We start from the raw sequence: 13,075 nt of genomic DNA on the forward strand, positions 1-13,075 counted from the left end.
AAAGAAAGAAAGAAAGAAAGAAAGAAAGAAAGAAAGAAAGAAAGAAAGAAAGAAAGAAAGAAAGAAAGAGAAAGAAAGAAAGAAAGAAAGAAAGAAAGAAAGAAAGAAAGAAAGAAAGAAAGAAAGAAAGAAAAAGAAAGAAAAAGAAAAAAGAAAAAAAAGAAATTGTCAAATGTCTCCTAGAGGGCAAAAATCCCCCTGGGTGAGACCCACTAACTTAATAAGAAAGACGTCAATTGTATGTGTGTGTGTGTGTGTGTGTGTGTGTGTGTGTGTAATTTTAGCATCCATGCATCACAACTGAAGACTAAAGCTAGAATTGGAACAAAACTAAAATAAAGGAAAAGAAGAAAAAAAAAAAAAACCATCCCCCCCCCCCATGACAATTGCTTTTCCTGGTTTGACTGTCTTCCACAGACTGCCTACTTTTCCTTATTTTTCAGAAACGGTAAGTATTGGGAGAGGAGCTCATTTATTATGTGTTTTTATACTGAGTTTATACTTCCTGTAAACTGTAGGGATGAGGTGCAGGAGACTTAAATTGCCACAGTGCAATTAGAACAAGGAACAGCCTCCATTCGCCACCACCGCAACACACATATACGCAATGCTTTTATCTCTATATTTAAATTTAAAAATTTACAAGAATATGTCAGTCTGTTGGATCTATTTTTTCTGGCAAATAAGGTGACCCTTCAAAATGTGAATTTAAGTGACTTTTTTTAAAGATAAATTATACATGTATATATAATATATACTATAAAGAATATTTGGCCAGCTCATAGCCTAAAGATTAAAAGAACTAGATTTCACTTGATGTACCACATAGTTCAAACCCTGGCCCTGGCAGCTCGACAAACATTGCAGGCATATGTGTGTATGCCCCAAATCCTGACAACAGGAAGAAATGGAAGTGAAGAGATTGTGGCATGACCATGCCCAATTGGGTATGCTTTCTGCCTTTTCCCATTGCTCTTTCTCTCTCTGGTGAGCACACTTTCTAGCAAATTAAAAGAATATTCTTATATTATTATAATAGTCTTGATACTAAATACATATTAATATATAATACATTATATACTTATATAAATGTGTTTGTTGCATATTTTTAATACTTATATTGATATGCTCAGATTTAATGTAAATTAATATATATTGTTTTTCTTCTTCAGAGTCTCCAATTATGCATATGTTGGATTTCTTTGCATCTATATTTAGCATTTATCATGATGTCTTATTTTATAATATTTCAATAATTTTCACCTAATTGTGTTTAGTTTCTTATTTTTATTATTCTCTGTTCTCTCCAGTGTCTCTCATACCTACATGTAATATAGTGGAATAAACAAGTTTAAATTGCTATTCTGTAGCTTTCTAGCTATGTAATCCAGGGGTAGTTTTTTTTTTTTTTTAACATCTATGCCTATTGTTCTCATTTTTAAAATATAGTTACAGTTGGTTCTCTGTGTACATGGGTTTTGCAGATCAAAAATATCCAAAAAATAAAAACTATGACAAAAAATAATACAAATAAAAAATTTAGTATAACAACTATTTACAAAATTCTTACATTGTATTATAAGTAATCTAGAGATGATTTAAAGTGTATGGGAATGGACCAGCTAGGTGGTGTGATAGTTAATGTGGCTGGATTCCAGATGGTCAATTGTGTAGTTCAAGAACCAGAAACAGTGTTTAGAAAGACACTCCAGGTGAACATGCAAATGTGCTCAAAATCTACAGAGGAAAACGGATGAGGAATGATTGCAGAGTGGTCTTCCCCTTAGAAGGTGCTTTCTCAGTCTCTCTCTCTTTCTCTGGTAAACACATGCATCCTGTAGCAAATTAAAAAAAAAAAAAGTAAATAAAGTATGTGGGAAGATGTGTGTAGGATATAAGTTGTTTTATATAAGGGACTCAAGCATTTGTGGATTTGGGCATCCACAGGGGTCTTGGCACCAACTCCATCAAATACTTAGAGATAACTGTATTAACATACGCTTAGGGATAACTGCCTTAATTATACATTAATTATTTCAAAAGTGTTCATTTGCTGAAAGTATTTAAAAAGTTTATAATCACAGAATAGCTTTATTACAGTCAAAGGACACAATACAGCAAAAACAAAATAATGGTTTTTATTGAACAAGATCTATAAAACTCAAGTGCAGGCTTCTTTGTCTTCTCACTAGTGGGTAGCATAGAATGGCCTTTATCTCTTAGACTTGATTCATCACTGAAATGTATGCAAAATGCTGTTGTAGCAAGAAACTCAGATTCTGCTCATGATGGGGGTCTCTTATTGTGAAGTGGTCACATAGGTACATTCCAGCCATATGATCAGCCTTTACCATAAAAATCTCTCAGGGACCACAAAAAAATAAATTCAGGAGCCAAGAGGTGGCATAGTGGTTAAGGTGCTGGACTCCCACATGGCTGACCATGGTTCAAGTCCTGGACCCAGTGGCTTGAAGCTCACATTGGGCCCTTGTACATGCATGCCCAAAACCCCAAGAGAAGAATGGAAGAGAAGGGATTGCAGTGTGGCCATCCCCCAAAAGGATATCTCTCTGTCTCTCTGGAGAGTACACATGCTCTAATAACAAAAATTTCTCTCAAAAAAAAGCACAAAACACAAATTATAAAATATGTTGGCAGTCTGATACATTGTGCTTACACCTCATGAACTCATGATTACAGAACATCATCTGTCACTAATTAATATATTCCATAGCACTGATCAAGAGTCTTTTCTGAGAAATCTCTTTAAAGAAGTTTTTATGGGAATATCTGAATGAAAAAATTATTATTATTTTTTTTAGATTTTCTTTGCTATAGGCACATGTGCTCACCAGAGTGAGATAGACAGGAAAGAAAAGAGAGACAGAAATCACCCCAAGGGGATGGCCACGCCACAATCTCTTCTCCTCCATTCTCCTCTTGAGGTCTGAGGCATGTATGCACATGTGCCATGTATGTTTCTCAAGCTGCCGAGTCTATTTCTCAAGCTGCTGAGTCTAGGACTTGAACAGCAGAATCAGCTATGTGGGATCCAGCACCTTAACTACCAGGCCATCTGCTGGTCCAGAAAAAGTTATTCTTACTGGTCTGAAAGTTAACTTAATGTTTCATCAGACGTAAATGAGAGTTGGGCACATAGTTTTATGTCACAAGTTATACTTTCTCAGTATTCTACAACTGTGTTACCATTTTTGTCAACTGTGTGAGTTAGCTATTACAAACTATATGGCTACTATAACAGACTGGGTGAATTAAACAATAGAAATAGAGTGTCACATGATTCTGAGAGCTGGAAGTCACTAAGATGTTGGAGAGCTTGGTTCTTGCTGGCATATATGAAGGAAGGATCCCTTTTGGGTTTCTAAAGGAAACCTGTCTTGTAGAAGGCCATTTTCTCCCTGTCTCTTTACATTCTTACCTTTTTGCCTATGTCTCCAAACTTCCCCTTCTGTTAGGACACTAATTGTATTGGATGAGGGGACCGCACTACTCTAGGATGACTTCATCTTAACTAACTGTATTTTTTAGACTCAATTTCAGATGAGGTCACATTCTTTTAAAAAAAAAAATAAACTATCTATTTATTTCAATCTTTCATTAAATAATTTTTTAAGTTTGCTATAGAGCAAACTCTCTCACCAGAGAGAAACAAAGAAAGGGAAAGTGACAAAGTAAGCCACCAGGTTCAGGACTCAAACCACAGTTAGCCATGTGAGAGTTCAACATCCAACCACCATGCCACCTGCTGCCCTGCAGTCACATTCTTAAGTACTGAAAGTAAGGATTTCAACATATAAGTTCTAGGAAAATACAAGTAAATCTATATCATCTGGTCTTTTTCTTTCTTGAAAACTCCTGTAAATTTTCTAATAGATAATATACTTTTTATCCTCAGCTGTTTTTTTAAGATTATTTTAATCTTTGTGATATTACAGTTCATTACAGCATTTACAGGTATGAATGTATTCTTATATATCTTCTGCCAGGTGATTTGGGTCTACCACAAGAACAAGATAGTTTATTTCATTAATTCCTTAGATAAAAGCAGTCTTAAAACTCATAACTAATGCAAATTAGCATCATAAATCAATGCAAGTTTCAGGACCAGTGGTTGGGGTAATGGCTATGTCGCTAGACTCCCATGTAGTCAACTGCAGTTCGAGTCCTGGAGCTGGTGGCTTAAACTTACACCGGGCGTGTGTGCATGCGTACCCAAGATCCTGAGAAAAGAATGGAGGAGAAGGGATTGCAGTGTGGCCATCCCCCCGGGGGGGGTGATCTCTTGCTTTCTATCTCTCTGTCTCTGTCTGTCTGGTGAGTGCACACGCCCTATAGCAAAAACCATTAAAACAAACAAACAAAAAAAAAAAAAGCAATGCACGTTTCTTTGTTCCCTAGTCTAAACTGAAAAAACCCTTTATCTTCTCATTAAGCAAAGACGTAATTTTTAGCCTATCTTTTTGCTTAGATTTGTTTATAATTTTATTTAGGAATTCTCTTTCTTGTTTTATTTCTGCCACTGTTGGTCCAGTGATTTCTTTGAAATGCCATGCAGACAAGATCACTGGATTATAGTTTTTCATGATAATTTGGCAGTAACATAGCAATGATAATGTGACAGCACAGCAGATAACAGAAAATTTAACTGGACAATACTTAATTTATTTCAGTCTCCACCTCTGGCGGAGAGGTTGGGGCCAGCAGGTGGTGGGGTGGTTATGCACTGGACTTCCATATGGCTGGCTACATGTGGATCAAGTCCTGGACCTGGTGGCTTGCTTCATTACCTTCTCTCTCTCTCTCTCTCGCTCTCTGATGAGTGTACATCACCTGAAGCAAATTAAAAAATAATAATAATGGGAGGCCAGCAGGTGGCATGTTGGTTAAGGGTACTGGACTCCCATATGGCCTACCATGGATCGAGTCCCGGACCGTTGGGCTTGCTTTCTCACTTTCTCTCTCTCTCTCTTTCTTTCTCTGTCCCTCTCTGGTCAAATTAAAAAATAAATAAAGCAAAATAAAATAATTCTTTAAAAATAATAATAATGATAAATAAGATTAAATAAATAATTATTTTAAAAGAGAATAGAAAAGTCTACTTTATTTGGACTCCTTTTCACTCATTCTATTGGCAGAAACATAAAATTATTGTACTTTATTTTGCAAATAACTTATATCTTTCTATCTTCTTCACTAAACACCTATCTTTACAAAAGCAATGCCTCATGGAGTTGCTCTATCAGCTATTTAAGTTTGAGGTTATAGGTGTTTTTAAACATCAGAAACACATTCAACTTATAGAATTAAATAAAGCCTAATTTTTAAAATAAATTCTGAGTAACCTTTGGAATGATAGTTTAATTGTCATGTATATAACTAGGCATTTAATCATTTGTGCATTTTCTTAAAATTCTTTTTCTTTAATTACCAAAGAGTATGAGATAGAGAGAGAGAGAAAGCACCTCCCACTTGGGCATAATCACACTGTAATCTCTTTTCCATTTCTCTATCCTATCAGGTGTTTGGGCATATATCCACATGCATCCAGAATGTTTTTCATGCAACTGAGACTAGAATTTGAAACACACTGTTGGCTATGTGGGATCAGGCTCACTTAGCCACCAAGCCATGGGGCAGCTTAGCATTTGATCATTCTATGCATTAGGTTGGTGCAAAAGCAATTGCAGTTTTGGATCATGATATTTAAATCATTATAAGTAGGCTCAAACACATCTTCATTCATCAAAATAGGAACCATTACAATCAACACTTTTTTTTTTCTTTTTTCTTTTTTTGACAGGTTTTTGCTATAGGGTGCGTGTGCTAGCCAGACAGACAGAGAGAGACGGAGAGACAAAAAGCAAGAAATCACTCCCCAGGGGGGATGGCCACGCCACAATCCCTTCTCCTCCATTCTCCTCTAGGGATCTTGGGCACACACGTACACATGCCCGGCATGAGTTTTAAGCCACCGGGTCCGGGACATGAACCACAGTCAACTACATGAGAGTCCAGCGACATAGCCCTTACACTAACTGCTGGTCCCAATCAACACATTTTTCACAATGATAAAAAAGTTTAATTATTCCTATAGTATAAAACTCCATGCTTTGGGATTTGACAAATTCTTGGAAAGCATCTTCTGCATCCTCCTGGTTATGGAAGAGTTTCGTCTGCAAAAGGTTGTCAGGATGCTTGAAGAAGTGGTAGTCAGTTGGCAAGACATCAGGTCAATATTCAGGTAAGGCAAAATCTCATAGGCAAATTCTTTCAACCTTTGAAATATTGATTGTTCGACACGTGGTTAGAAATCATGGAGAGGAATTAGGTCCTTTCTTTTTACCAATGCCAGCTGCAAGCGTTACAGTTCTCAGTGTAACTCATCAATTTGCTGAGCATACTTTTCAGATGTAATGGTTTCACTGGGATTCAGAAAGCTGTGATAGATCAGATCCCACCAAACAGTGACCATGGACCTTCTTTGAGGTGCAAGTTTGGCTGTGGGAAGTGCTTTGGAGCTTCTTCTCAGTCCAGCCACTGAGATCATTGTTGCCACTTGTACAAAATTCACTTTGCATCACAACACAATCCAATCAAGAAATGGTTCATTATTGTTGCATAGAATTAGGGAAGATGACACTTAAAAACAATTTTTTCTAATTTTCGGTCAGCTCATGAGGTACCCACACATAGAACTTTTTCTCCTTTCCAATTTGCTTCAAAAGCCGCATGACTGTAGAATGGTCAAAGTTGAATTTTTGGCAATTTCTCATGTAGTTATAAGAGGATCAGCCTTGATGATTGCTCTCGGTTGGTCATTGTCAACTTCCAATGGCCAGCCACTACAGTCCTCATTGTCAAGGCTCTCATCTCCATTGCAAAATTTCTTGAACCACCACTGCACTGCATGTTCATCAGCACTTCCTGGGCCAATGTATTGTAGATGTTGCAAGTCATCACTCCTGCTTTATGACCCATTTTGAACTCAAATACGAAAGCTGCTCATATTTGCTTTTTGTCTAATATCATTTCCATAGTCTAAAATACATATAAAATAAATAGCAAGTAATAAGTCAACAACAAAAGAACATAAAGCAAGAAATGCACATTAAAATGATGTGCAACATAAGCACATTTATTTTGAAATATTTTCAACATAAAATGACAAATTTCAACAATGCAAAACGCACAAACCCTTGTGCACCAACCTAATAGTTATGATTATCTTTTATGGCCTAAATTGATTAAACTACTTTTGCTAAGCATGTGTTTCTGTCTGTGTTGTGTTGCTATAAGAGAATACTAAGGCTGGTTAATTTACAGGGAAAGGGGTTTCTTTAGTTCACCCTTCTGCAGACTGGGAAATTTAAGATTGCTGGTCACATCTGAAGGCTTAGGATCAGGGCCTCGTGTTGTATCAAAACATGGTAAAGAAGAGGAAAGGGGGCTAAGTGCATGTGAAACAGAAAAAGCAGGAGAAGAAACTTCACTTTATAGCAACCTGTTCTTGCAGTGACTAATCCTATCTCCGTGAGAGCAAGAACTCAGTACTGTGAGAGTGGAAACAATTCACCATAAGATTGGAGCCTGCATAATCCAAACAGCTCCCATTAGTCTCCTCTTGCCAACATTGCCACATTGGGACCAAGCTTCAGCATGACTATATTCAAACCGTGATATTTTCTCATGCTATTTCAGGAAGATTGCAGACATACTTTCTAATACATTGATAGAAGTAGAATGAAATGTAAGTTTTACTTTAAGAATTTGAAGTTCAGTCAATCACTATTTCTCATTTTGCTTGTAAAAAGCCTTCACCAATCATGAAATATTTCTCAGACCAATCCAGTTGAGAATACTATACATGTCATCATTAACAGGTAATAAGCCATATCTGTTTCCCACTAATGTCCATTAGAGTAATAATAAGAATGATTGGGAAAAACATTGAAAAGATATTGAATGATGAAGTGAGGAGATTAATGTCTCTGTATTGGCTGACATGCATGGCATTTCCTTTTGAAAAAGCAATGTAATACACTGTAAAGTTATATGCAATACAATGTAATATAAACAAGATTATGATGATAAATAAAAAGAAAGAAAAAAGAAGAATTTGAAGTTCATAATTAAGATAAATTTCTAATCCCCTTGTACTTCATGGTTTTATATGCTAACCAATAATCTATCTTTAAAAATAAAATAGGTTTTGGAACCAGCGGTTAGCATAATGGCTATGTCACTGGACTCCCATGTAGTCAACTGCTGTTTGAGTCCCGGACCTGGTGACTTAAACTCACGTTGGGCGTGTGTTAGTGTGTGCCCAAGATACCAAGAGGAGAATGGAGGAGAAGGGATTGCAGTGTGGCCATCCCCCCTGAGGGGTGATTTCTCGCTTTCTGTTTCTCTGTCTCTCTCTGTCTTTCTAGTGAGCACAAGTGCCCTATAGAAAAAATCTCTCCAAAAAAAAAGAAAAGAAATAAATAATAGGTTTTAATGTCATTCTTTTAGAGTATCTAGGCAGGAAGGCCAATGTCTAGTTTTTTAGTGTAAAAATGTCTTACTGTCATGTGGATAGGTGACTTGTCTAGATATTCTGGAACTCAGAATTAGGGCTTCCAAGAATCAGAAGAGTCTCACTTGGACTATCAGTTGTCCCCTGGCAAGTGATCTAACCACACTGGGAGAATTCTGATGCTATTGGCCTAGAGCCATCACAGCTTTGTCCAATATGGGTGATGATATTGACTTTGATATTTTCTTAAACCGCAGACATGACACCAATGTTAAGACTAACTGACATAACAAGAACAAATATTGTATCTGACTTCATAAAATTCAGCTTTCCAAATATAGGCTTTCTAAAACACAAAAATGACAAGATTAGAAAAAATCAAGTTCTTTTAAGCTTAAGATTCAAAATTATTTTCCTTATGTATGCCTTTGTATGTGTGTGTGTGTGCATATGTGTGTGGATGTGTGTGTGTGTATATGTGTGTGTGGGGGTATATATATATATATATAAAATATATTATCTACTACTAAAATGTTATATTAATGCTGGTTACATCATCTGACTAGAACCTCTAATTAAAAGTTAGATGTTATTTCATATAAAGTGAAGAATTAATCATTACTTAAATAAGAATTAGTGGACAGAATCTTCAAATACATTCAGTTCTAGAGTGATGAAGTGGTCAAACATAACCAATTGTAATTTGAGTCACTGTCATTAAAACTAAAGAAACCAGGCCAGAAGGCGATGTGGAGGTTAAGGTGCTAGATCTCATATGTAGACTACATAGTTTGAGTCCCAGCTCAGCAGCTTGAAAATCACACTGGGTGAATGTGCGTGCATGCCCAAAATCCCAAGAGGAGAATAGAGGAGAAGGGAATGGATATGGCTGTCTCCCATGGGAGATGATTTCTCACTTTCCCTCTTTCTCTCTCTGGCAAGCCTGCATGCCCTATAGCAAAATATTAAAAACAAACTAACTAAAATAAAGAAACCATACATAATTCATACTCTGTAATAGTCTACTTTGTTCTATAAATGCTACCATATCCTGAAATATAGTTAGAAAAATCTTTATCTAGGTCTTTGTCTCTTTGTACCTAAACATTTTGTAATCTTTCTTTGACATTGCACATAGGGACACATGTGCATATGTACCCACTTTGCTTTGGAGTATTTCTTTTCAATATCACAACTGGCATATATCTTTATCTAGCCAATTACCATTATATGTCACCCTGATTAGATATTTATATTCCTCATCCTACTCTATGCTGCTTATCTTTGTGTTCCCAGTGTCTACTCCAATACCTGGTACACAATAGATACTCAATAAATATTTAGAGAATAAGAGAATCTGTCCCTTCAATATTTTCTTTTTAATTTTTAAAGTAATTGCCAATCTCACCGCTATACAAAAAGAACACCTAGTCTGACTACTAAAAACTATCAACATTTTGTCCTTTCCTGTTTGTATACAGATACACTCTTAAGTTGATAGTATTAATCACCACCTAGTGGCTAGGACAGGAACTATCTGATTTGACATGTGCTACCTGGCACCTCTAAGGAATCTGAGAGATTCAAACAGTTATAAATAGAGATTATCAATGATAGAAAACACAGGAAGTTAAACCTAATGGAATTTATCCTTGGCCCTGAATAGTCACTTACCTGGACTCTCTCATCTTGGATTTGAACCATTTAATGTTCCTTTGGGATATTTGCACTTAGTAGTAAGGTTCCCAATACCAGGCTTCTCAAGTCCAAATTTCAGATCTCTCACTTATGTGCATGACTAGACAAATTATTTAAACTCCCTGCCATAGTTTCTTCTTTTATAAAATCGAGTTGTTTTACATGGACCTTCATATTCATAATATCTACATTGAGGTTCTTATGAATAATAAATACAATAGCTGTAATGAAGATTAGCACAATATCTGGCCCTTAATAAGGACCCAATAATGTAGTATTATTTCAGTATTGAGCTGGTCTGTCTTCTTGGGCTTGGTTAGAAAAACAAATCCTAATTTTACTGCTCACTCATGCAGTTTTATTCCTACAGTGCAGTTTTTCTCCCAAAAATGCACTTTTCCATTTTCTTCCTTTACTTGAACTGGTATCTACCTTCTGGTTCCCTCTGTCCCTGTACCCTTCATAACACCAATGCCTGTCTCGGCATCGCCTCCCCTAATTTTCTTTGCCTTATAAGACTTAAGTCTGCAGTGATGTTAATGTTGTCACATTTTAATTTCTATCACAACAGAAATCATCTGCCTTGGGTACTATCCCAACTCTATAAAATGCCACTTTAGTAACCTACCACTTTCCACACATCTCCCATTGCATGCTCACTGTCTTTAGAAGAAGTTATCATTTCCTTACTCTTCATCCTCTTGTATAGACATGACTGCTAGCAAGTCTGGATCAATGGAATGTTACCTCTATAAGGAAAGAAAAAGGTTCAACATTTTATAATAAAATTAGTCTAAATTATATGAATGCTATATGAATGTTATTAGTCTTTAAAGTCTTTAAAATACCCCTGAATCTACTTAAAAACTTGTACAAACTTTCCATTTTCTAACTTGCTGCCCAACTAAAGTATACATTTCTTTAAGCATCAATCTATGGAGAATTATTTTTAAACCTCTTGTACAATCTTACTATGAAAAACTAATTGTTGGAACTCAACATCTCTCCTCTGGACAGATTATTTATACAAAATATAAGTAAAGAGATAGAGGATCTAAATGATATCATAAATCAAATGGATTTAACAGATATCTATAGAACTTTCCATCCAAAACCCACAAGATACACTTTTTTCTCACCTACACATGGAACCTTTTCGAAGATTGACCATATGATAGGACACAAAGCAAGCCTCTACAGATTCAAAGGCATAGGAACTATATCCAGCATCTTCTCCAACCGTGATGGAATTAAACTTGATTTTAATTTCAAGAGAAACCCTCAAAAATATACAAATTCATGGAAACTAAATAACCTATTCCTGCATGACTTCACCACCATTGAAGAAATAAAGACTGAAATAAAAAACTTCTTGGAAGCCAATGACAATGAGGACATGAGTTTTTATAATCTTTGGGAGACTGCAAAAGCAGTCTTAAGAGGGAGGTTCATAGCTATTAGTGCACATATGAAGAAGATGGAAAGCAAATGGATCACCTAACATCGTGCCTCAGAGAACTGAAAAAGCAACAGCAAAAAATATTCCAAAACACCCTAGGAGAAAGGAAATCATAAAGATTCAACCAGAAATAAATGAAATAGAAAATAAACAAACTATACAGAAAATAAGTGAAAGTAAAAGCTGGTTCTTTGAAAAGATGAATAAAATTGATACACCACTAGCAAGACTTATTAAAAAGAGAGAAAGGAACCAAGTAAATCAAATTTGCAATGAAGCAGGCAATATAACAGCAGACATAGTAGGAATACAAAATATCATTAGAGATACTATGAACAACTATAAGCCAACAGATAAGAAAATCTGGATGAGATGGACAAATTTCTGGACACATATAATCTACCAAGATGGAGCCAGGAGAATATAAAAAGTCTGAATAAGCCCATAACAGGCCAGGAGATTGAATCAGTAATAAATAACCTTCCAACAAAGAAAAGCCCTGGTCCTGATGGCTTCACTCCTGAATTCTACAAAACTTTTAAAGAAAAGTTAACCCCTATTCTGCTCAAGTTATTTCTAAAGATCTTCATCCTATGAAGCCTACATCACCTTTATCCTTAAAACAGATAAGGACAGAACAAGGAAGGAAAACTATAGAGCAATATTCCTGATGAATATAAATGCAAAAACTCTCAACAAGATGCTAGCAAATCATATCCAACAATATACAAGAAAGATTATACATCACAACTGAGGCTTTATCCCAGGGATGCCAGATTGGTTCAACATACTTAAAAACCATAAACGTAATACACCATATTAACAGAAAAAAAAAAGAGAAAAGCCAAATGATCATATCAATTGATGCAGAAAAACCATTTGATAAGATACAACATCACTTCATGATCAAGACTCAGCAAAATCGGCATAGAAGAGTTGTTTCTCAACACAATAAAAGCTATCTATGAAAAAATCATAGGTAACATCATCCTGAATGGAGAAAAGCTGAAAGCTTTTCCACTAAAAACTGGTACAAGACAAGTATGTCCACTTTCTCCACTCCTTTTCAGGATAGTACTGGAAGTCATTGCCAATACAATCAGAAAAGAGAATAAAATAAAAGGCATTCAAATAGAAAAAGAAAAGATGAAACTATCTCTATTTGCAGATGACATGATTGTATATATAGAACACCAATTGTATCCCTGAAAAAAATTCCTGGAAGTAATACAGTAAAGTTGCTGGATACAAAATAAACATACAGAAATCTATAGCATTTCTATATATATTTACATTCAATTTCCAATAGCCACAAAAAGTATAAGATACCTAGCAATAAATCTAACCAAAAAAGTTAAAGACTTCCACAAGGAAAACTACGA

This window comes from Tupaia chinensis, unplaced genomic scaffold, assembly GCF_000334495.1.
Source record: "Tupaia chinensis unplaced genomic scaffold, TupChi_1.0 Scaffold000117_1, whole genome shotgun sequence".
Taxonomy (NCBI): Eukaryota; Metazoa; Chordata; class Mammalia; order Scandentia; family Tupaiidae; genus Tupaia; species Tupaia belangeri.